General features: G+C 47.2%; 1 protein-coding gene and 1 long non-coding RNA gene across 3 annotated transcripts in view; one reads left to right on the top strand and one right to left on the bottom strand.

The window, feature by feature from the left end:
* Positions 1-25,439, bottom strand: part of LOC135982536 (uncharacterized) — a 113,566-nt gene extending 88,127 nt beyond the window's left edge. Inside the window, exon 1 of one of the 2 annotated variants that reach the window (XR_010599936.1) lies at positions 25,302-25,439. This is a non-coding gene — a long non-coding RNA (uncharacterized LOC135982536). The remainder of the gene's footprint in view (positions 1-25,301) is intronic. The other variant, XR_010599937.1, reaches the window with a different exon arrangement.
* The window catches only part of EFEMP1 (EGF containing fibulin extracellular matrix protein 1), a 76,779-nt gene continuing 75,671 nt past the window's right edge, over positions 25,305-26,412 (top strand). The window contains exon 1 of the mRNA XM_005309003.5: positions 25,305-25,947. The gene's annotated coding sequence lies outside the window, so the exon portion shown is untranslated. The remainder of the gene's footprint in view (positions 25,948-26,412) is intronic.

The following is a 26,412-nucleotide window of genomic DNA, read 5'->3' as shown; positions in this document are numbered from 1 at the left end:
GTCCTGTCAGGGGAGCTGCGATGGAAGCGAACTGGGGAATGAATCTCCGATAGTAGCCGGCGAGCCCCAGTAATTGTCACACTTGGCATTTCGTGGTGGGTGGCGAGCAGGCTGCCAGTGCTTGAACCTTCCCCACGAGGGTTTTCACTCATCCTCCCCCTACAGTGTATCTGAGGTATGTTGCCTCTTGCCATCCAATGCAACACTTTTTTGGATTGGCCGTTAGTCCCGCCTTTCGCAGGGATCTCAGGACTGTGGCTACGCATTTCAGGTGGTCCTCCCTCTGGTGGCTGTAGACTACGACGTCATCGAAATACACTGCTGCATAATCTTGATGGGTGATCAATCAATAATCTTGTAGAAGGTGATCCATTAGTCGTTGGAACGTCGCCGGGGCCCCATGGAGGCCGAAGGGCATCCGGGTAAACTGATAAAGTCCCATTGGGGTAATGAACACTGTCTTCCCCTTAGAGATGGGGTCAAGCGGGATCTGCCGGTACCCTTTACTGAGGTCGAGGGTGGTCATGAAAGGGCCTCCCCTAGGTGGCCAAGCAGTTCATCCACACAGGGCATAGGATATGCATCGAACCTTGAGATGGCGTTGACCCACTGGAAGTCTATACAGAAGCACCATGTTCCATCAGGCTTGGGTACCAAGACCACTGGACTGCGCCACTCACTCTGCAACGCCCCGATGACTCCTACGACTAGCATGGCCTGTACTTCCTCCTCAACCTCCAGGTGGGGATTGGCCTGGGGCCCAAGGTCTGACGGATTAGCGTCTGGCCACAGTCTGAATCGATCAGGGCCAGGGTTGGGTGGACCCTGACAACTACTGGAACGGTGATCTTGGGGCCCTGTGGCAGCCGGGCCTGGGTCTCTCCCGCACAGACATGGCCAAAGCTGCAGTCCATCTCAGTGCAGTCACACTGCAAGTGTCCATATTTTCCGCATTAAAAACAGGACCCGAGTTCCGGGCAACCACCCCGGGTGGGGGCTCCTGTCGGGCCCCTGGGTGGACTCCAGTTGGTCCACAGGACAATCGGTATGGGGCAGGGGTCGCGGATCCTTGTTGAGGTGGGAGTTTGGGGTGTCTGGCACGAAACCCCAAACGAGCCTCTTGCCCGTGGGGGAGGCTCCATACTTTGGTCTGAATGCCCCCTTCTTTTCAGGGTTACGGTGTTCTGGCCCTGGGGGGTGGGCTCTGGTAGCTGATCCCACCAGCACTTTGGCCGCGAGGAAGTCTTCCATCAATGCGACAGCAGCGGCTAGCGTCACTGGCCAATGGCGAAGCACCCAGGCCCTTCCTCGCACCGGGAGGATGTGTACGAACTATTCTAAAAAAATTTGTTCCTTGACCTCATCCGCAGTCCTCCTCTCCAGCTGTAGCCACCGCTTGCACGCTTCCTTCAGCTCTTGAGCCACCAGCCGGGGTTTGGCACCTCTGGGGTAGGTCTGGCTTTGGAACCGCTGCCGAAATATTTCTGGGCTAATATCCAAGGCGTCCGGGATCGCTGCCTTGACCTGGCTATAGTCCCTTGCATCCGCCATAGACAGCCCTCTGTACGCCGTTTGGGCTGTCCCAGTCAAGTACGGGGCCAAGAGAGTGGCCCATTGGTCAGGGGCCTACCCTGCAACCAGCGCCACCCTTTCAAAAGTTACCAAAAAGGCTTCAGGGTCATCATCAGGTCCCATCTTGGTCAGCCGCAACAGTGCGATGGTGCGGGGTAACCCGTCCGTGTCTCTCGGCTGGGGCGCTGCGGGGCGAGGCAGTACCATTGCCAGCTGCTGTATGCATTGCCGCTGGTGTTCCTGGTTCTCAACCCCGAGGTCCCGAATCAGCTGCTGCTGCAGTGCTCCCAGCTGCTGGATGAGCTGCTGCTGCTGCTGAGCTGGACCGGATGCTGCTGCTACTGCTGCCGGAGCTGGGTGGCCTTCTGCTGCTCCTGGCTCTCCATCACGAGCTTGATAAGTTTGTCTACATCCATGGCTCTTTCGGGGGTACATTCCCCCCCAGATCCCTTCTCCAAGGGGTCAAGGGATCATGACCACATTCTTCACCATGTGTAGAGAGGTTAGCCGGGGCCCGTCTCTCTCTGGAGCGGCGAGGAACCACACCACCTCACTAAACTTGGGAAGATGTCTTGTGGGGAATTAGTTTGGCCCCAGGAGTCTTCCTCTGCGGCCTTTGTGAGGGCAGAAATAAACACAGTAAGCTCAGTCCCTAGGTCAGGGCGGGGCAATGGTGAGTCAGGCCTTCAGGCAGGGGCTGAGCAACAACAGTATGTAAGAGTAAGGCCAGGCCCTAGATCAGGGCCGAGAGAAGGGGAGACTGCCACCCGCAAGTTGGGTGGCAGGGAGGACGCAGGCCCACACACTCCACTGTGTCCCAGCCCGGGCCCTTAGCAGCGACATCCATGGGGATCCTAGCCGCAACACACTGACATGGGTTCTGGCAGTGCTGCAGCCAGACTAGGGTCGGCTGCCCCCGGGCTACTTCCAGACTCCCCCTCTTGAGGTACCTGGGTCGGGGTGGTGTCCTCTGGGGGGGTCCAGTATCATGGGTTCCTCGGGATAGCTGGCGAGGGGTAGACTCGGCAACTCCCCCGGATAGCTGGCATGGGGCAGGCTCGGCAACTCCCCTGGATAGCTGGCGCGGGGCAGGCTCGGCAACTCCTCTGGGTAGCATGCACGGGGCAGGTCGGGCCAGTCCTTGGGTTTACCGCAGGCCGCTGGGATTTCCCAATCGTGAGATAGGCCGCAGGCATTTGGCCTTCCTGGCAGCTGCTCTCTCAGTGAACTCTGAGGTCAGTCCTTTATACTTCTGGGGCAACGCCTAACCCTCTGGGGGGCAGACTCAGAGCTTCCTGGCTCCACCCACTCTGGTGTCTGGAGGGACTCATCTCTCTCTGGGGTGGTGGGGGAACCACACCGCCTCACTACAGGCCAGAGAAGAATGTCCATTTAGCTTTGCGCCAGCATTAGGCTGTGAATCCATGTCTATGTGGCTGCAGTACCCTAGTGCCCTGTGTAATGAATATAAAAGGGCTGCAACTTCTCTTTCTCTTCTATGTCAAAAGGCTCATGTTACTATCATGATGGGGGCTAGGCAGCAGCCCCATACCCTGGCCCTAGGTTGGGAAGGAGGTGTTTTCACCTTCCACACACAGAGTCCAGCTACTTGGGCTTTTTATGGGTGGAGTTGAATTTCACCCTGTGGGAACAGAACTGATGAGTTAAAGAACAAGCTCTGTCTAAAGCAAGTGAGGATAATGCTGCATTTGGAAGGTGAATAGAAAAGCAAGATTAAAAAAATTCTTTCCACAATAGGTTGTGGAAGAACTGGGAATGGAATATTTAAATACCTTCTAAATACCTTCTAAAATGTTTTCCCCTTGGAAAAGCCAGTCAGGCATAGTCCTGTCATGTGATCCTGTGATAGTTACATAGCTCCTTAAGGGACAAATTCTGTAATTTTGACTCATGTTTAGTAGTAACTGGTGACTAGTCACATTGATTTCACTAAAACTATTTGAGGCATAAGTACTACTCAACATGTGTAAGAAGAGCAGAAGCTGGCTCTAGATGAGGACCCAAATTTGAACATGAGCACATTTGCCCCTAATCAGCAGTCCATCCCTATTCAGCAAAGTCTTATGAGCACATGCTTAACTTTAAGCCTGTGTTTTAGTCCCATTGACTTCAGCACATGATTAAATGCTTTGCTGAATAGAAATTTAAGCTTAAATGTGCTTAAATGTTTTGATGAACTGGGGCCATAAACCTGAGGGTATGTTTCAGATATATGAATCCAGGTCCTTGGATTGTCTGAAATTAATAAAAACAAAATAATAAATTTGAGCTGATTTTTTTGAACACCAAAAAAATAGTTTGTAATCTGTTAGGTTAGAGTCGGTGCAAAAGTTTGAGCCAGTTCACACTGTAATCAAATGGGCTGTACCCCTAGCTCCACATTAGATTCAAACTCCTGTGCTTGATGACAGCTCTGTTTTTTTGGGTAAAGGAAGAATAATGGCTACATTTACTTCACAGCACCTTGCTGTCACTTAAACCATACAACTGAATTGGTGCAGGTTTCACTGGAGTTTTTTCTACCAGCCACCAGAAAAAAAGCTGAGACAGTGGAAGGATTCTCTGAAGCACAGCTCCATACCTTATGAGGTCACTAATCATTTTAATAACCTGAGATGAATCAGTCTCATGCTAGAAAGCTGCATACGTTTTTCTGCCTTTACAGTTTTGGCATTATCAATGTATAATGCAAGTTGGCAAAGAAGGAACTACAGTAAATGGATTTATATGCAGCCGAAGGATAAGTGGCATGATTTAAAGGTCATGCCTAGAAAACACACACCTGGAGTGTTTTGCGTCTTTTTATAATAACTGTTTGCATATTTTATCCCTCTTAGAGAAATTGTTATTTAAAAAATCATTTTATGTAGTTCTATTTCCTAATATTTAGGTATCGCCATCTCAAAACCAGTGCTACAAGTGGCACTAATTGTCATCTTTGTTGGCCATCTCAGTAGAAAGGCCAGATTGGTCATGGAGATTAAATTACCCTTTCACCTGTAGAAGAGTTCCTGAAGACTAGGGTTAGGATCAGGTAGGGTGGCCAGATAGCAAGTGTGAAAAATCGTGACGGAGGTGCGGGGTAATAGGCGCCTATATAAGACAAAGCCCTAAATATCGGCACTGTCCCTATAAAATCGGGACATCTGGTCACCCTAGTATCAGGACACATTAGCGGGGCATCATTGGGTACTTAACACCACCAATGTAGCTGCTTGGTAAAAAAAATAGAGGACTTTTGTCTACAGATATAGCTCTAAATTCTCTCTCTCACACACATGCACGTGCACACAAAACCTATTATGTCTTATTTCTAGAGCTAATCAGGACAACATGAGAATAATCCTTGTCAAGGTCAGAAATCTTAGCACTTTCCTAAAAATATTATTTATAAATGATTCTACTAAATTAAACTATAACTCAACATTTTGGGCAAACCATCAGCACCAGTAATGCCACTGGGATATCTATGGGGGAAAGCAGGGGAAGAATCCTTCCCCAAAGGCGGCAGAGCTCTGACTCCAGGCTGGAGCAAACTCTGGTCTCAGGACTGGAGTAACCTCCGTGGCCTATTCTTTACTGTGCACTGGCTGGTGGATCATTCAGCAGCAGATCCACCTGCCCTACCCTCAAAAGCCACTATGTGTAAGGGGACTATTGTCCCCTTACTAAAACTCAGTGGGGGTGTTCTGGTTGGCTAGTGCCCAGTACCAAAAGAAAGGGGAAAGGTTGATGGGAAATCAGGACCCTGAGACTGACGGTCCTCAGGAACAATGGGGAGAGGCCAATGCTCCAGGTCAGCCTGATTGACAGGGCAGGCAGGCTAATCAGGGAGTCAGGAGCCAGGGGGGTCCCGTCCTCCATGTGAGCTGGAATTGCCTGGGTCAGACAGAGTGAGGTTGAGCTAAGGAGAAACAGGGGCCCATGTTGAGCTGGGGAGCAGAGCCATGCCAGCCAGAGTGGCCAGAGAAGCAGCCCAGGAAGCAGGTCAGTGGTGCTGGGAGCAGAGTCACAGAAGCAGCCCACAGAGCAGACCTGTCCTGGGGGCAGAGCTGTAGCAACCAGAGCCAGAGGGGCCAGAGAAGCAGCCCAGGGAGCTGAAGGCAGAGCAGCAGCAGTGCAGAGGCAGAGTGGAGCTGGAGCTGGAGCTGGGGCTGGGGCTGGCGCAGTCCAGAGCTGGGTGCGGTGAGCAGCTGGGGAGAGTGAGGGGGGACCCTGGGCAGCGGGCCCAGTGCAGAAATGCCCCCAGCCAAGACGCCTGGCAGGCCAGACTTGGAGGGGGAAATTAGGGTGACCAGATGTCCCAATTTTATAGGGACAGTCCCGATTTTTGGGTCTTTTTCTTATATAGGCTCCTATTACCCCCCACCCCCGTCCCAATTTTTCACACTTGCTGTCTGGTCACCTTAAGGGGGATCGTAACCCCAATGGGGTGGGAGCAACGCTGGGAGGAAGGGTCCTGCCACCTAAAGCCTTACAGCGTGTGGCCACCACCTGAGCAAGTGTCTGACCCACAGCATCCCTGCAGCACAGCCAAGGCCTGAGAAGGAGGACTGGGACTTGTGAGGAACAGCCTGAACTTCCCTTACATTCCAGAGATGCTGGTTGTGATGTGTCCCTGCCACAGAGCGGGGTTATGTGTTTTCCTTTAACCTTTCCCATTTTTTTATTATTTTTTTAATTGATTGCTGTTTAATAAATTGTATTTGCTTTGAACTGTATGTAATGATCAGTGGGTCAGGGAACCATCCAGTGCAGAGAGAGCACCCTGGAGTGGGGACATCCTAGCCCCTGCACTAAGTGACCACAACAAGATTGGGGGTTGAGCCTCCCAGGAATCCTGGGCCCAGCCTTGTTGGGGTTACGAGGACTCTGCCACACAGGAGAGTGAAATGGGAGCCCTTGAGGTCAGGCAGGCCCCTGGGTAAAGGAAGTGGAAGCGAGGACTCAGATCCTTTCGCTAGCCTGCTTCACCAGGGTAGTGTATAAGCCAGGAAAGTTCCCCACAGTAGGGAGACCATTCCCCCGCTTACATATGTACACTCACCCAGGAAGCTCTCAGACTCATTTAGCCCATTTTGCACATTAGTGCCAATGTGTCTGGGATGCCCTGCACCTGGGGAGGACGGGGAGGAGAATTTGACTTTCGGTCCCATAGAAAGAAGAACCAAGGAAAGCCATTTTACTATCAAGCAATCTAGCAATTAGCGTTCTTAATTTCCAAGATGACATGTTTCGAACTGAGTGCACACAGACATCAGTCAAGAACTCAAGTAATGTACTTTAGAGACTTGCACATTAAGTGCTTTCCCCAAAAAATTTCATAATTTCCTGTCAAATAATTAATAACTAAGCCACTACTTGCTGACAAAAACTTGAGCCAGGATATTTCTTTACATTTGAAGAGAGAACAGCCAATCCTAATCAGTAATGCCTGTCTGGCTCTCGTGTTCTCCTTCAGAGTTTGAATTTATATGGTGAGGCCTGTTCTTTCTTACAGATATGTCTTTAAACAATGATTGATTAATGCAACCCTAGATGGCCAAGGCCTCAAAATCTGACATGTCAGATTACTGTTTCTAGAAGTCAAATTTCCTGCTGAATACAGTTCACAAATTTAAAATGCCATAAAATAAGATACATTTTGGGAAATGGGGGGCAAAAAGGAGTAGGAAAAGTAAATAGTCTTTACACAAAAAAGGTTGAAAGGGTTCCTTAAGCAATAAAAAGGTGCAGAGCCGAGCGGAACACTTGTAAACAAAACACACTCCTCTTTTGGACCACAACATGCAATTCTTCCGAATGCCCTTTCTGACTTTCTGTTATTTCTTTATAAATCCAGAGAAAGGGGCATAGCTTTGGGATTTGGACTGCATGGAGGGTTTGATGACCCACTTATAACCTGTTCTGTACAAAAGGGTTTATATTTTCAAAGGCAAATGACTCTCCTTTACTTATATGGATTGTGTTCATGTACACCAGACAAACTGTTCTACCAGTTGTATGATGATTTAGAGGAGAAGAAGGCACAACTCCAGCAAACAAAACACTCCCTGGCTGACATAAGAAATGGCGGACATATCAGTGAAGGAAGAGCTAATCCTCCCGTTAAGTCCTCTTTGAGTATGCGCCATATCAGGGATCATCAACCTTTGGCACGCGGCCTGCCAGGGCAAGCACCCTGGTGGGCCGGGTCGATTTGTTTACCTGCCGTGGCCGCAGGTTCGGCCGATCGCGGCTCCCACCGGCCGCAGTTCGCTGCTCCAGGCCAATGGGGGCCGCGATTGGCCAAACCTGCAGACACGGCAGGTAAACAAACCGGCCTGGCCCACCAGGGTGCTTACCCTGGCAGGCCACATGCCAAAGGTTGCCGATCCCTGCTCCATAATGTCACCTGAAATCACTGGGAGTTACCAGATTGCCTTACAAGCAGGGTGGAATCCCTAATGTGCTATTCTGCAGCCACCTAAAAGGGACATTTTAATATTTTAATCTCCTGAACTGTATTTACGATCTGCAGCTGTGGGGCCAAAGAGGCCTAGAATCCAGCACACACTGAGTCTATTATTGGCAGAGCAGAGCTCTGGGTCTTTTGGAGTGACATCAGCAATTTAACTCAACTATGCTAGGCTGCTCATGGCTGGGGGTTGTTTGTGTTTCTTTGAAGCATTCAGTTTATTTGGGGCCTTTATCTTTTTTGGTGTAGCAATCATTTTTCTAAAGTTTTAATGGCCCTTAACATGTGCTAACTATTTTCTGGGGTGACCGAATAAGAACTAATTTCTGTATGGCTTCATGCTTTCATGAAAAGAGCCATTAAATTGTTTAAGAAGAATGCCTACATTGAACATAATGAAAAGTTCTAATTCAGCTATAAAAAAGGAATATATATTATGCGTCAAGTGTTATTTACTATTAAAGTACATAGTTTGAAGCAAATATGCTCTACAGGTTTCCTTAGAGTTAATACTTAGCAAAACATAAAGAATTTTTTTCCTTTTTAAAATTTTGTTCTGTCTTGCACGTCACAGTTCTCCAGTGTCATCTTCTACAGCAATGTATTTACTAGCATCTGATAAAACTAAGGAGTACTAGAAAAACAGAACTTTTAGGTTCCTTATGCTAGCAACAGCATCTTATTTGGCAAAGCCTGTTTCAAAAATCTAATTTCTTCAATTTCAAGTATCAATACCATGGGTTTCTTCAAATTTTATCTTCTTATAAAGGAACAGCCACATATCTGATTTTTAAAATCAACCATTGTTTGTTTTATTATTATTTAATAAGGGTGTATTCTTAAAAGCACTCAGTGTTGGCCTATCTTTGCTTACCCTTGGCAACCAGAATTAGGCTAATGCTGAGTGCTTTTGAAGAGCTCATCCTAAATTTTTTGGAAAGCAGAAGAGCACAATATAGAACATTGCACAAAAGCATTAGCAAAGAATTCAATAAATAAAAACAACAGACAAATAAATTAAAAAAGAAGGTTGGTTTTAACAATCCAAGTTTTAAACTGCTCAAATGAATCTGCAGTTTAATGATAGAATTCCACCATAAGGAAACAACATAGGAAAAGGAAGGAGATTCCATGCAAGTGTATAAACAGAAATTAAGTAATTTTAAATAAGGCAACACACCAGAATGGGCTTGATCCTGCTTTCACTGAAATCAATGGCAAAACTCCCATTGCAGTTTCTCTATGTACCTTCATGGTTCCTATCTTCATAAACTGAGATTTTCAAATAAGCCAGACCATCCAAATTCCACTGATTTTGAATGGAACTTGGACATCTATCTCTGGGACACCTTTGAAAATCCCAGATATCTGAGCACTCACAAATACTTCTGAATTTATTTTCACCACACCCTTATGAAGCAGGGATATATTAGCTGCCACATTTTACACATTGGGAATGCAGGCAGAGAGAGATTAAATGACTTGCCCAAGGTCACATGGGAAGTCAATGCTAGAGCTGGGAACTGAATCCAGATCTCCTGAGTCCTTCTGGAACTAAACCTTGGTATTTCTATTTCATTTCCTGGACAGAACCAGGAATTGCATAAGAAACATAATAAAACAAAACAAAATAATAAATTCAAGCAGACTTTTTTCAACATCAAAAAATAGTTTGTATTCTGTTAGGTTACAGTTGTGTGTAAAAGTTTGAGCCACTTCACACTATAATCAAATAGGTTGTACCCCTAGCTCCGCATTAGATTCAAGCTCCTGTGCTTGCTGACACCTGTGGTTTTCTGGGGAAAAGGACAGGAAGAATAATGGCTACATTTACTTCACAGTACCTTGCTGTCACCTAAGCCATACAACTGCATTGGTTTCACAAACTGGTATTTTTTTCTAGCTGAGACAGTGGAAGGAAAACAGGAATGCAGTAGGCAGTGATAATAGAAAAGACCTTCTCAGAGAAAGATAATGAATGAATGGACCAGAAATACCAATTCAAATAAAAATGTTAAAAATACAGAAAGACTGTGAAAATTACACAAACTGATTAGGGAGAAAGAAATCTCAGAACAAAAGCAATTTAATTTAGGGCCTGAGATCCTGCAAGTCCTTACTCCCATGTGTTAGTCCCTACTAACATGATTGCTATGTACTCATACGAGTTAGGATTGTTTATGTGAATAAGGGTGTGTAAGGTCAGGTCCCAAAGTTTTATCCTTTTCAAATGCTGAGAATGCACCTGTAATCCATATCCTCTCTTTCCTCAGAGGCATAAGTAAGCCTGGAATCAGCTTGTTGATATCAATCAGGACCAAGCTAAGGTATGGAGAATACAAGCTATACAAGACACAGGCATAGGTGTACTGCACTGGCAGTGGGGAAGGGAGGTGACAGATGGAGGAAAGGTGGATATGTCCTACCACCAAACCTTCATTTTGCATGCTGTTTACATGCCCTCCCACCAGCTTTATGATCAATTCCTGCAAGCCCTCCAACACCCTAATTCTTTATGGTTGCACAAATAGACCCAGGCAGAAAGGAAGGCTCATACAGAGGACAGCTAATTTCTGTGATCTCTCTCTCTCTCTCTCTCTCACACACACACACACACACACACACACTCCTGTTGATTGAGTTCTCCATGGGGGCACAATCCTGCATTCCCATAGCATTCAAAACTCCCACGGGAGCTTTGGGTGCATAAGGACCATATACTAAGTAAAATTCACATAGAAGAACAAAACGCATGGCTGATGCACACTTTTGATTTTTTAAAAAGGCCAACATCACTGTACTTTATTAACTGGAAAGCATCACTAGTCTTTCACATGCTAAGGTAGCCAGAGGCAAAGCAGGTACCAGCACAGTAAAATGGGATGCATCAACTCCCATTCAGTTCATATCATTAGCAAATAGTTAGGGTATGTCTACACTGCAATTAAAAACCTGCGTCTGGCCTGTACTAAGGAGCTGTTTAATTGTACTGTAGATGTTCAGGCTCGGACTGGAGCCCAGGCTTTAGGACCCTGCAAGAGATGGGAAGGTCCTAGAGCCTGGACTCCAGCCCGAGCCTAAACTTTCACATCATAATTAAACAGTCCCTTAGCCTGAGCCCCATGATCCCACGTCAGCTGGCACGGGCCAACTGTGGGTTTTTAATTGCAGTGTAGACATACCCTGTGGGTAAAATCCTGACCCCATATAAGTCAATGGGAATTTTTCTTTTGTATGTTTTGTCTAGTTAGATTGCAAGGTTCATGGGGCAAGGACTGTTTCTTACTGTGGGTTTGTGCAGTGCCCAGTACAGTGCCTGATTTTGACCTCTAGTAACTACTGTAACACAAATGAATAAATATCGACAACAGTAATAATATGCAATGCATTGCAACATGAGGCCAAAATGAGAAAGGGAGAATATCCCTATGTTCCCCACTATCAACTTCCTGATCCTCACTGACTTATTTATAATCCTGGCATCAATGATCAGAAATTTTCTAAAAAAATTCTTCCATCTTACCATTCCTTGGCTTTCTACTGAAATCAGGAGTGATTTGCCATTAAAATTCTTCTCTTTAAAATTAGATTTACAATAAAGCAAGCAATCTGTAATCCTCACTTGTATGCAATACACTCACAATACATCTCTTCAAGATAAACTTGTAATCTCTTACCTGAAATAAAAGTTCAACATTTGTCATGTTTAATCAGCAATAAATTCAGAAATGTAATTCCTCAGAATATATCCATCATCAACATGCTGTAAATTCCAAGTAGAAATGCGGAAAATGTTTAATATTCCCATGTACTACAGCAGACAAGCAGCATGCTATCTTATCAAAATAATTTATGTTCTAAAATTCCTGTGAATCCAAATGAAAATAACACCTCCATTCCAGCACCTAGTATAGACAACTCTACTGTTATATGATACATGCCCAGGAAAAGAAATCCTCCTAAACTGACACTGAGAGCACCCTGAGCTAATAGATACAAGTTACTTACATTCATTGTATGCTTCATTTTTTGTTCAGATGAGCTACATTTGGCCCAGAAAAGGGGAACAGGGAGTGGGAGACAGAGGAGATTAAACCTTAAAGAATAATTTTTCTTATTCTTGGGCCAGTCTCTCTAGGGTCAATCTCAGGGCTACTCTACATTATGCCCGGCTGCCTATTGCCCCAAGGGGTAATTCCAGCAGCCAGGACTAGCTGTAGTACATGTTCCTTCCTCAGCCATTCCCACCTCCTATCTGCCAGGCTTGTGAGGGAGGGTGGCATAGAGCTATTAGCAACATGTACATTTAAAAAAATAAATAAATTACTCCTTCCCCTTCCCAAAACAAAACAAAAAATGTACCAAAACAAAATACTGCACTGCACACAAAATTATTCCCCGGGGACAGAATAAGAGAAAGAACTAACTATACGCGATAAATGTTAGTCATGTTGCTTGATGCACTACTGGAAGGCATTCAGATAGTACAGTTGTGAGGGCAGTGTAAGAACCTATAGAGAACAGAACAGAATTATGCTAGTTCTACACCACCCATGGATCGCGCCATGCCAGGGGAATTCTCCGATGGCTAGATCCACATTATTTAATGCCCTTTGAATCATCAGAGCAGCATAAAGGGGCCATAACACAATGGAGAATCAGGCTCCTTAGATCGATAAGTGACAGGCCTGAGCTGCAGAGTCTGGAATTGAGCCTCAAAGTTTGAGGATTTGTTCAGATTCATCTCTGATATGAACCAGCCTGATTCTGTGAGGTGCTGGGTGTCTTTCATTCCCTTTGATTTAGTTTAATCCCATATGTTGTCAGTGAGATCTGAGTGCTTAGCATCTTGCAGGATCAAATCCTCAGATTTTAAAACATAATCTTATTAGGTGTGCTGACCATGCAGCCACCCTCATTTAAAGATGATCTAGAAAGTTTTCTTAAACATATTTTAAAGGTAAACTGGAAGGCTTTGACCTACCAAGATCAATTTTCAAGGTTCTGTGCAACAGATGATGAGGTCACTGACATCTAAAGCAGGGAACTGCACTTGATTGTTTCATGCATTAGTCAGTGGTGTAGCAAGGCAAGCATAAAGGGCCACCAGTGCTTCTGATTTCACCCCCACTCAGATGTAATAGGAGTGTCACCACTTAAGTCAAGGGAGACTGAGCAATGGTGCAAGTGACCGCAGAATTAGGCCTGAGAGCTCTAATGTGGAAATACAAGTGATACATAAAAAGGAGAAATATAAATGATAAATAAATTTACACTTTAGAGCAAAATATATGAAAATCATATTTTTAAAATAATTGCATTATGGAAATCAGTTAGTTGAAGTGGAGAGTAATCAAGTACGTTAATATCAGAAAAGTGGGATAAAAATAAATATGATGTGGAGTTATGAATTAGGGACCAACCTCTTGGGATTACTCATGGTAGGAAGCGTTATGCCAACAGTGAATGTTGGCAGGATCTGGCCTAAGAGATTCAATATCATAGAGTGGGGAATAAAAGACTATAGTAAAATAAATGGTTTAACCACACTTTTCACTGACATCTTCAAACATGTAATCTAACTTTAATTCATTTTTCTAAAATAACAAGTAATCCACTGGCAACCAACTGTGACATTCCCCTCTGGTTTTAGCTGAATCAGTGATCTGTTAGGTCACTCTAATCCATGACTCTGGAAGCCAGCCTTACCCTGCTCTGCTGTGAGAACCCTCACTCCAGGGCTGTTCATGCACAGCCTCTAGCATGTAAGCTGCTCCTTAGATTGTGCAACCAAATGAAACTAGCCAATATCTCAGGTCCCAGACACAACCCTAAGAACCTCCGTCTTGCAGTGTCCAGTTATGCCTGCTGGACGCTGCAAACTTATATGAGTTCATCAATTTAACAAAGAAATTGATATGTATCAGGCTTGTTATCCCAAGGGGAGTCTCTGACACACTTAAAATCAAACGCACTGCTTCAGGTAGAATAAACAAATGGATTTATTAACTACAAAGATAAATGTTAAGTGATTATAAGTCAAAGCATAACAAGTCAGATTTGGTCAAACGAAATAAAAGCAAAACACATTCTAAACTGATCTTAACACTTTCAATGCCCTTACAAACTTAGATGCTTCTCACCACAGGCTAGCTGGTTGCTCTTCAGCCAGGCTCTCCCCTTTGATCAGCGCTTCAGTCATTTGGTGTGGTGTCTGTAGATGTAGGTGGAACACAAATGGCAAATGTCTCCCCCTTTTATCATGTCCTTTCTTCCCTCTTGGCTTTGCCCTCCCCTTGAGAGTCAGGTGAGCATTACCTCATCGCAGTTCCAAACTGACCAAAGGAAGGGGGTGACTCCCTCGAGAGTCCAACAGATTCTTTTGTTGCTGTCTAGGCCAGTGTCCTTCATTCCTGTGAGGCTGGGCTGGGTTTGTCCCATACACGCTCTGATGAGGTGTGAACTGCCTCTCAGCTCTTGGAGAGCGTTTGCCTGGGCTTATTTTAAGCCATGAGGATACACTTTCAGCCTTATTACTATATACATGAAATTATAACCTATAACATTACTATAACAATTACTGTAACTATTACTATAATATCACTATAACAACAATGCTCAGTGCATCATGAGCCTTCCAAAGACACCCAACATGACAAATTTTGCATTGGATACCACACAATCATTTTATAAAGATGAACATGGGGATGTAGGGTGTTCCCCCAAGGTACAGAGCATCACACCAACACACTCACTCAGCTCTCTCAAATACTTCTTCAAATTGTCAAGGGTCTGAATCCTGCTGCCCTTTAAAGCCCCACTAAAGTCAGTGGAAACCTCCAGACTACAGGACTATGGCATGGACTTATTATCTCTATTTTTAAAAAGATATTATGGTTATTAATATAAAAGGGGAAATAATATTTCTTGGGATATTGTGGAGGTGTATTCCAGTGAATGTATAGCACTGTCTACAGGCTGGTACAGGGTACATGGTCTGCCAGTGTTCCTCAATCCTAGGCTTTTCCAGAGCAGGGACTATGTGAGATAGTTTTGTGATACAGATAACATTTTCCTTAAGTGCTAGGTTAAGACCAAACTGTTTTTTTTTCCCTTTTTGACTTAATCTAGGTTTGAATCCAGATCTCCTGAGATGAAAGACTTACACATTCAAAATTCATTGACCCCTGCTTTTATCACATCTGTATTCTATATATTATTATTTTGCATCCATTGGATTATTGGGAAGACTTCTTTTGAGGAAAGGGTGAAATTGTTTTCTCCTAATGTCTATGCTGCTGGATATAAGCACTGGTCAGTACATTTCCAAAGCACTGTGTAGGGTGTTAGCCACATGAATCCAATTGACATGAATCCAATCTAGGAGTCATGCAGTTAAAACCTATGCAACACTTTGAACTTCTGTTTCTAGGAGCTTTCTATACACTTTGAGGAAAAGAAACGGCTTTTGTCAAATGATAGCTTGTTAAATTGCCAGTTTCATGAAGATATGTGCCAAATGCCCTTAAAAACTTGTGTTGAACATACCACGCTTTGTTGCCATTGCTTTGTTGCCATTGCTATGCTGTAATTATCAATGAACTGTATGAACTTCAAATCCTGAATTTTTAGAGGGAGCCTCACTCACCTGTAACCATAGAAACTGCAGTGGAGAAAGAAACAAGACAATATACTGTGCTCTAAAGCTGTTTTGGAAGATGCTAACATGGCTCTTCTAAAGCAAGTGAGAAGAGATATAAATTTGATTGACTGAATAAGAATGAGTGCAGTATATGGAGGTCAAACAAAGAGTTAATGTTTCGAATAAGGCAAGGCATGTTTTAAAACTGGGGATTTAGTAGATTATGTAAATAATCATGCTCTTGACCAGCTGCAGCACAGTATTTGTTGCCTACCAGGCCATGCAAATTTCTGAAGGCCTCTACAAGCTCACCTGGAAAGATCAGCCTGACACGGAAGGTCAAAAAATCTCACCCTTCTCTGATCTGTGTTAGTGATTCATAAGCTGCTGCAGAGGAGATGAAAACTCTTGTTAATGAAGTGCCTGCCTCCACAACTCCCTATGGACTCAGCTGTGGCTAGGGAGCCATGCAGAGCTGCACTACCCCAGCAGAAGGCTCAGGTGGCTTTATGCCACAGGGAGGCACAACACCTGCAGGAGCACATCTGTTGAGCTATCAATTGGCCCTTATTATCCATATGTAGAGGGGCGTCCTTTTGCATGCGTATCTCCTCCTCCTCCTACATCAACAGGATACTCAACTACTTCCTCCACATTCCCCTACCCTCCAAGCTCCACAGAGGAATCTCACTGGCTTCAGGAGTGGAGGAAGTGGAAAGCAGGAAGGATGGGAGAAGAAGTGTCTGAGACAGGGATGATGCCCATTGTTCCCACTTCTGTACTGTGGGGATTCCCCATAAATAATAATACAGCCCAGGATAGTATTATCTTTCCCATATATCTAGCCCCTAGCACAGGTGCTGGAATTAGGGGTGCTGGGGGCTAGATATATATACATCACCCCTGACTTGAAGTGGTTTCCATCATATACAGGGTTTACACTTTGGTTCAATGGCTCTCAGCACTCGCACTATACAAATTGTTCCAGCACCCCTTCCTCTAAGGGCAGCCTGGAGGATCCCAGGGAGCAGAGCACCATTAGATTTGAGTGGCCCTTGCGTTCAGAGAAGCAGTTGGATTATCAGTGTGCCAGCCCCTGCACAGGGATACAGAGGAGGAGGAGAGAGAGAGAGCGAGAGAGAGCAGATAGAGTGCACAGAATCCTGTGTATTGAACCTATTCCTCTCTCCTCTCATGGGACCCACACAGCCTATGAGAGTTTCTATATCTCTTTGGAAACCCCTAAGAGACTGCTTACTGTCTAAAGGCAAAGCAGCAAGGCATTCATATGTACAGGTGACCCAGGCTTGAAGGCCTATCACCTCACACACCAGATATCATAAAGTAATGATTCCTGAGCTTACCTGGGCACTGAAGGAGTCTTTTGAGCCTCTCCGTTAATAGTCTTCTGTTGATACCAAAGAGAGAAAGGGCCTCCCTGTCTTAACTACTGTAACATCTTCCTCTCTGGCCTTGACCACTGCAACCTTGCTCCCCTCAAGTCTGTTCAAAGTGCTGCTGCTAAAATCATTTTCCTGGCTCCTCACTTGGATTATACCGTTCCCCTATTTGAGTCCTCCCACTGTCTCTCCCTTCAGCTCTGCATCAACCACAAGTTCTTCTTCGAGTGATTGTTCACGTCCATTACACATTAGGTGTACGCGCGCCGCGTGCACGGACGTCGGAAACTTTTTCCCTTAGCGGCTCCCGTCGGGCCGGCAGGGCCCCTCCCTCCCGCCAGAGCGGCGCCCCGCTCTAGGGTATATATATCCCTGCCAACCCGACCCCTCCAGTTCCTTCTTACCGTCCGTGGCAGCATTGGAACAACTCTGTCTCTCGTCTGAGAGTGTCCCTTAGCATAGTCATTAGTGTTATTTAGCAAACAGTTATCAGTTAATTAGTAGTAGTGTTGAGCTTAGTAGTTAACAGCTCATTAGGTACTTAAAGTTCCTGCTGTGGTTCCTTGGTCAACCCCGGCACCGGCCCTGGGCGGCAGGGCATGCTGCACGCCCAAGGCTTCAAGGCTTGTGCCACGTGCCGCAAGCCTATGCCATTGAGCGACCCCCACGACTCATGTCTCCGCTGCCAGGGGGAAGCTCACCAGAAAGAGTGCTGCAAGATCTGCAAGGCCTTTAAGCCCAGAACTAAGAAAGAAAGAGACTTTCGCCTCAAGCAGCTGCTCATGGAGACGGCGTTGCAGCCCTCCACTTCGGCGGCACCGTCTGCCTCAGTGCGGAGTGCCCCGGCATTGGTGCGGGAACCGGCGCCGGCGGGTCACTCAAAGCCCACGGCACTGACCCAACGGGGGCATGTACGACACCGGTCGTCTTCGCCGGCAAAATCGAAGGGCCAACCCAAGGCCCGAGGACGCTCCCCGCATAAGAGGGCAGCGCCGGTGAAGACCTCGAGTGCACCTAAGACCGGCACGGCCCCGGCACAGGCCCCAGTAGTGGCTCCGGCGCCGAAAGGCCCGTCGAGCCCCGGGATAGGCGCGTCGAGTGAGGATGAAGGGCTGGAGGAGCTCTTGGAACAGCCCTCCACTCCGGACACATTTGAGGCAGCAAAGGACCTCATTGCATTGTCCGTTGAGGGCCCTCCACGAACTGAGGACGCTCCGCCGAAGCTGCCACACAGAGGCAAGCCGGCGATGGTGCGCCCATCACGGTCGCCATCTCGGCACCGTTCAAGGCACCGGTCCCGGTCGAGCTCCGCCTCGGTGGACTCCCGGTTGCCCTCGGCGCAGAAAGCGCCGCAGCAGTCGGGCTTCAGCAAGCGGTCGGCACCGAAATGCATGTCCGTGGTAGCAGCCTTCCTTCGGAAGAGAAGGATGCGCGTGATTCCGTACTTGGACAACTGGCTCCTCACGGGCAGGTCAGAGGCCGAGGTCCGCTCTCACGTGACGCTGGCCTTACAGATGTTCGGCAGGCTCGGCCTCCTGGTCAACGTGCCCAAGTCCACGTTAGCTCCCACACAGAGACTGGACTTCATAGGTGCAGTCCTGGACTCGGTGACCGCGCGGGCAAGCCTCCCAGAGTCACGGTTCCTGACAATTCAGAGGGCCGTAAGCTCAGTCCAAAAATTCCCCACGACAACAGCAAGGTGTTGCATGCAGCTCCTGGGACACATGGCAGCCTGCACACATGTAGTCAGACATGCCCACCTAAGGCTCCGGCCCTTGCAGTTGTGGTTTACCCAAACGTACCGCCCCAACAGAGACCCCTTGGATCTGGTGGTGACGATCCCGGATCGGGTGTTGGGCTCGCTCCGCTGGTGGCTCGATCAACAGCAGGTCTGCGAAGGGATCCCCTTCGCTGCCCCACAGCCCACTCTGACGTTAGTAACAGATGCATCGGACCTGGGTTGGGGGGCGCATCTGGGGGAACTGTGGACCCAAGGTTTGTGGTCCAAAGAAGACAGGTTGCTTCACATCAATCTAAAGGAGTTAAGAGCGGTTCGCCTCGCCTGTCAGACCTTCCACGCCACCATAGAAGGTCACAGCGTGGCAGTCCTGACGGACAACACTACCGCCATGTTCTATATAAACAAGCAGGGCGGGTCCCGGTCCTCTCCCCTCTGTCGCGAGGCACTCCAATTATGGGACTTCTGTATAGCCCATGCGATCCATCTCATTGCAACGTATCTCCCGGGGATCCAAAACGGCTTAGTGGACTGCCTCAGCCGATCCTACCCAAATGCACGAATGGGCGTTGAGGCGAGACGTCCTGCATTCAATCTTCCGAGGTGGGGTTTTCCCCGGGTGGATCTTTTCACCACCAAGGACAACAGTCAATGCCCTCAGTTTTGCTCGTTCAGAACCTCAGCCCGGGATCATTGGCAGATGCCTTCACGATTCCGTGGGGAGGGAGCCTGAGGTATGCCTTCCCTCCGTTCCCGCTCATACACAAGGTTCTCCTCAAGACCCGCAGGGACAGGGCGACAATTATACTCATCGCCCCGGCCTGGCCACGCCAGCATTGGTTCACGACCCTGCTGGAATTGTCCATAGCCGACCCGATCACCCTCCCCCTCCATCACGACCTAGTCACACAAGACAAGGGTCGCCTGTTCCACCCGAACCTGTCATCGCTACATCTCACGGCGTGGTATCTCTCTGGCTGAACGATGCGGAACACAGGTGCTCTCACCAGGTTCAACAAATTCTCCTTAGTAGTAGGAAGCCCTCCACAAGAGCGACCTACCTGGCCAAATGGAAAAGGTTCTCCCACTGGTGCGAGCCTCAGGCCTCAGTTCCGTCGATCCTGGACTACTTACTACACCTCAAGCATCAGGGGCTTGCGCCCGCCTCGATTAGAGTGCATTTAGCTGCCATTTCGGCATTCCATCCGGGAGAGTTGGGAGTGTCAGTGTTCTCCAACCCCACAGTGGCCCGATTCCTCAAGGGGCTGGAGAGGGTGTTTCCCTACTCGCGCCCACCGGTCCCTGCGTGGAGTCTGAACCTAGTCCTAACTAAGCTCATGGGGCCCCCCTTTGAACCCCTAGCCACTTGCTCCCTCATGCACCTCTCGTGGAAGGTGGCGTTTCTCTTGGCCATCACATCGGCCAGGAGGGTATCGGAATTGAGGGCCCTCACTTCAGAACCCCCTTATACAGTTTTTCATAAGGATAAGGTGCAACTGAGGCCGCACCCCAAATTCCTCCCGAAAGTGGTATCGCAGTTTCACATGGGACAGGACATTTGTCTACCGGTGTTCTTCCCTAAACCCCATACGGACCCTCATCACCGCAGCCTACATACCCTCGATGTTCGAAGGGCATTGGCGTTTTACCTGGAAAGGACCAGGTCGTTCCGCAGAACACCTCAGCTGTTTATTGCCATTGCGGAACGTATGAAAGGCTTGCCTATCTCGACACAGCGCTTATCGGCGTGGATTGTGCATTGTATACGCACATGTTATGAGCTCGCCAATGTTCCGGCCCAGAGATCCGGGCCACTCGACTAGGGCCCAAGCGTCCTCAACGGCCTTCTTGGCGCAGGTCCCTATCCAGGAGATCTGTAAAGCGGCCACCTGGTCGTCCGTACATACGTTCACAGCCCACTACGCGATCCACCATCAGACCAGAGAGGACGCGATGGTCGGACGGGCTGTGCTACAGTCAGTTGTACCTTGACTCCTACCCACCTCCAATGGTAAGCTTGGGAATCACCTAATGTGTAATGGACGTGAACAATCACTCGAAGAAGAAAGAACGGTTACTTACCTTCTGTAACTGTTGTTCTTCGAGATGTGTTGTTCACGTCCATTACACTTCCCACCCTCCTTCCCCTCTGTCGGAGTCTCCGGCAAGAAGGAACGGAAGGGGTCGGGTCGGCAGGGATATATATACCCTAGAGCGGGGCGCCGCTCTGGCGGGAGGGAGGGGCCCTGCCGGCCCGACGGGAGCCGCTAAGGGAAAAAGTTTCCGACGTCCATGCACGTGGCGCGCGTACACCTAATGTGTAATGGACGTGAACAACACATCTCGAAGAACAACAGTTACAGAAGGTAAGTAACCGTTCTTTTCCTGGATAGGATTTTCAAAAGCACCTCAGTGACTTAGGAGCACAAGTCCCATTGACTTTCAGTGGGACTTGTGCTCCTAAATCCTTAGGGCCCTTTTGAAAATCCCTTTACTTTACCTTTAAGGCCTTTACAACTTAGGCTCTGCTTTACTCATTTGATCTAGTAATGCACTGCAACATCAACCCCTGCCTTCACTCCAGTGTTCCCAGCCTTTACTACCCACCAGTCAGCTTCGTCCATAAACACCTCTGCTTTTTCCCATCTGCCTCTTATGAATGATAAAATCCATATAAACTTCTCCCTTATCCTCCTTCAAATCAGCCTGTAAGACTCACCTCTGTCATGATGCCTGCTGATCATGGCTGGCAGGTGCTGAGCTATGAGCATGCTTCTTCACTTTCCTTCCCTTTCTTATGCCCTAACTCTTACTGACTTCTCCATTTCTAACCCTACCAGTACCCCAATTAAACATATTAAAAGACAAAACAAAACCACCAACAAAATGTCACTAGTAAAGCTCTGGCAGTTCTTCACCATATACATTGACTTTGTAACATTATATCCCCAAACCCTTGCTCTTCTGTTCTAGATAGGTTCTTTATACTGAGCTCATCACCACATTCTCTGAGCACCTTCCGGTTGTGCATTAAGCAATGTGACTGCATATCTGTCCCATGTGTGCAGTGGAATGTTTTGTTTGGGAATTTTTATATTGATATATATGTAAGCAGAGTCAGGATGAGCTCTACCCTGACATCTCGTGGTGAACTGTGGCGAGTTGTGGAAAAGAACTTCAGGGGCTGATCTTGTTTGCATAGGCACACCCACCTGCCTAGCATAAGCCCACAGCAGCCCAAATGATCACTTTGACTGCTGTGGGATCCCCAGATTTTCTGTTATTGGGGCAGGAAGAATAAAGTGTTGTTATTATGTGAATCAAGGACAATGAAACTGTTTTATGACAGAGGGACTCGCCATCAACTAAGTAGCACTTGCTAGAAAAGGGACATGGGTTCCAAAACCCAGTGAATTGAGAGAGGCTGGGGACAGGGCCTAAAATACCAGTCATATCTCTTCCTCTCTTTACTGTGGACTATCAGAGCTTATTTTAATTCTATTAGGAGTCTAGTTACAGGCTACTGAGCTGAATTCACTTTGGGCTTATGGTGCACCAGCACTGAAGCGCCTATACTACAAGCTGAAATCACTAAAGAGCTAAAATTACTAAGAGCTGAAATCACTGAGTGCTGTGTGGGGCCCTGAAGATACGTTGCTGAGTGGCTGGTGGAGCAAAGCAGTTTGCGGGACGACTGGAGCAGCTCATGGGACAGCTGGTGAAACGGAGTGGCTGGCGGAGCGGAGCAGTTTGCGGAACGGCTGGAGCGGCTCATGGGACAGCTGGTGCAGTGGACCGGCTGGTGGAGTGGCTCGCGGTGAAGGCTGCAGCAGAACCCCATGGAGAGGCAGGACAGTCGGCCTCGGACCACATAAGGGTCCCCTTAACACCACTGCACCCCTTCCCCCCCCCAGACTGGGAGGTAAAACTCTGCAGATAAACTTTTGAACTCGGGGGCTGCACTTATCAGGGACAGAGACTTTTGGGTTGTTGGACTTTTGGGTGATTTTTGGGTTGCTGGACTCAAGAGACTTTTGGGGTGTTGGACTTTTGCAACTTTGGGTGATTTTTTTGGGTTGCTGGACTTAAGACCCTGAGGGGAAAAGGATACTGCCAAACTTACTTGGGGGTAGGTCTTTTGCTCATGGTTGGTGTTCTGAATCCTGTTTGTGGTGTTTCCCCAACATAATGCCACATTGTTTCCCTCCTTTATTAAAAGGATTTTGCTACACTCGGACTCCGTGCTTGCGAGAGGGGAAGTATTGCCTCTTAGAGGCACCTGGGAGGTGGTATGTAATTGTCCCAGGTCACTGGGTGGGGGCTCGAGCCGGTTTTGCATTGTGTTATTGAAACGGAACCCCTAGATACTGAACCCGGCCCTTGTTGCTGCCAACTCAGACGGGCAGAAGGGTTACATATAAAAATACATCTACACACCTTCCTATGGGTTTATGTTAGAGAAGGCAAGGTCAAAGAAAGGCACCTTGCATTTAAAGCTAAGAATGGTGAGGTGTGTGATGAACCTTAGTTCCTGTGGGAGTACATTCCAAAGTCTCGTACTGGCCTCCAAGAAAGCCCCCTATCCTCCATCTCTTTTATCTTTGCAAAAGCCCTCACTGCACTTATATCTTTGTACAGCACTCTTCACAACTGGACTCCAGTCACAATTAGGGCCTTTGAGTCTTTATCATAATGCAAACATTTACAACTACTACTAATAATAATTGTGCTCTTCTGGCAGGTTCTCCAGCTGGAGGTCTGATATGTTGCTTCACTTTCTTCTTGTTTACTGATTTATGATTGTTTTTTTACCCAATTCACCCATGCTTTTTCAAATTCAAAATGGATTGGCTGTAAAGAAAAACTACTCAATACTTGAAGAGTCTTAGGCTGGATTAAATTTTCAAAAGTGAACTAATTTATTTTGTTTAAATATACTTTTGCTTGTTTCACCCAAATCATTTTCCAAAAAGAATTGCACAATGCCCCACGAAAACAAGGGATGGATATAGTAATAATTCTTAAACACATTTTACATTACAAAAAGGCTTATGAAAAGATTTGAATACATCTGTCTTTTTAGGATTTTTGTTTTATTTTAACATTCTAAAAACTCGGCCCCAATCCTGCAAATACTTAAACTTGTGCTTAGCTCTATACATGAGTAGTCCCAATGGAACAACTCAGGTGCATAAAATTAATCATATGTATAAGCACTTATCTACAAACAGAAGTTGTACCATTTTAACTACCCCAGTATATTGAAAGCAGTACAACCCCCTAGAGTTGACAAAATATAGTGAAGGTTGCAAGGCATCTCATTCTAATCCTATCTTCATTCACAGCTATCCAAAAAATCTCCTTTCTATGTTTGGCCTCAACCCAATGGTGTATTTTAAAAAACAAGGGTAAGGAAAATATCTTCATCTCTTTTTTCTTATTTATTCAGAAAGGCAAATATAATTTTTCCATTAATTTGGACCCCAATGTCGCAGTGGGGTCAGCATGGATGGATCCTGATGGCTGGGCAGTTCCCTATTGAAGTCAGTTACAAAGATCCACCCATGGTGAACTCATTGCAGGATCAGGTCCAAGCCCACAAAACTGCACATAGTAGTTCCATTGGCCTCAGTGCATGATTAAGGTATTCACACAGGAAACAAAAATTGCCAGTATCCTGTCTCTGACAGTGGTCAACATCAGATGCTTCAAAGAAGAGTGCAAGCAATTTTAGACAGATGTAGTTTAATCTGCCCCCCACATTATGTCTCATCCTAATCCCTAATAATTAGACTTTACCTTAAACCCTGAATTATAAGGTTTACCACATCTTCCAAAATGCACATTAGCATTCACTATAACAATGTTGGTTGTTACTGTTAGCCATATCAATATCCAATCTGGTGTTAAATCTTGCCGAGTTTTTGGCCTCAACAACATGCTGTGGCAATGAGTTCCACAGTTCAATTATACATTGTGTGAAAAAAAGTATTTTGATTGGTTTTGAATTTGCCACCTTTCAGTTCATTAAATACCCTCTTGTTCTTGTGTTCTGAGACAGAGAGAATGGAAACTCCTGATCTACCTTCTCTAGACCATTCATCATGTTATATACTTTTATCATGTCCTCTCTGATTCATCTCCTTTCTAAAGTAATTAACCTTAATCTTTTCGGCCTTCATATGAGTTTTCCCAAGCCCTCCATCATTCTCATCACCCTTTTCTTCATTCGCTCTAATTCTGCATTTTTTTCAGTTAGCTAGGGTAATCGGTACTGCACACAATATTTCAGGTGAGGCTGCACCATTTATTTATATAATGGCATTATAATGTTCCATATTAATCTCCATCCTAGTGCACTCTGTGTTCTTTTGACCACAGCAGCTAATGCAGATGTGCCTGACTTCCAATGGCAAACTCTCTGGGGCAGGGACCTGCCTTTTATAGCCCCCAACTCCCACAAGCACTTACATTTGAGAGGAACTTTACACACAGTGGTCTGACTCCTGAAGACACTCCGGCACATGCTCAACTTGAACAGCACGAGCAGTCCCACTGCAACCAAAATGGCCCACTAAATGCTGAAGTCTGCCGGATCAGGTTCTTCCCATTTTGTCTGGAAGGGGACAGATCGCCCCCGGAGCTACCGAAATAACGACGCGTTCACATTATTCTCGCTTAGCCTCGGAACAGCCTCCTGCAGACTGGTGCAAGGGGCGGAGGGGCAGCAGCTGGGGTTTCTTAACAAAAGTGACACGCTCCCCTGTGGGTGGCACCGCTGGGCGTGGGGAGATCGCTCCCTATCCCCCTGTCTGTCTCTCCTCCCCCCCGCAGCGTGCGCCCTAGCCGAAGGGGTTAATGCACTGAGCACGGGGCCGGGAGGGGGCGTTCAATAGACACCACGGGAGCGGGCCCTTGTCACTGAAGCCAGGCCGGCGGGGGGAGCAGGCGCGCCAGGCAGCCTTGCGAGCGCTACCCCGGCGGCGTGCGCAGAGGACGGGCTTCGGAGCCGAGCGCGGGGCCAACCTGCTGCGGAAACTCGCTCTCCTCCCCGGCGGCGCTTGCCAGGCTAGCCCCGCTCCTACGTGCCCTCAGAGGAGCCCTGCTCTGCGCTCAGGTAAGGCGCCCCTGAGCAGCCAGCTCGGGAGACGAGGAGTTGGGGGCGCACTGCGCACGACTCGCCAGGGGCTGGTGGGGTGAGTGCGGGCGTGGGGCACAGTCCTGCGAGAGCTGCTGATGAATTGCTCTGTGGGCACCAGAGGCCAAGCAGACCGAGAGTGGGGATGGGATCACCGGGCTCAGGGCAGAACACGACTCCCGCGGGTTCGGGGCGCTGGCTTCCCCCGTTTCCCCTCTTCAGTGCGCAGGGGATGGGGGACTGCTTCAGTCTACTGCTTTGCTTGGAATCTGTCCGACGTTGGAAACGTTAATCAGGGCATGGGAGGAAGGTTGAGCAGAGAACTTTTCTGAGTTAATTGAAATAGGAAGTAACCCGAACTGAAGTTGACTAGATGGGTTTATTTTTAAAAACCTTCTGAGAATGGAATACATTGGAACTTCCCACGCTTAGTTTATAAATTGG

This window comes from Chrysemys picta, chromosome 3 (assembly GCF_011386835.1).
Source record: "Chrysemys picta bellii isolate R12L10 chromosome 3, ASM1138683v2, whole genome shotgun sequence".
NCBI lineage: Eukaryota > Metazoa > Chordata > Testudines > Emydidae > Chrysemys > Chrysemys picta.
Note: the sequence above shows the minus strand (reverse complement) of the source record. Positions and strands in the feature narration are given on the sequence as shown.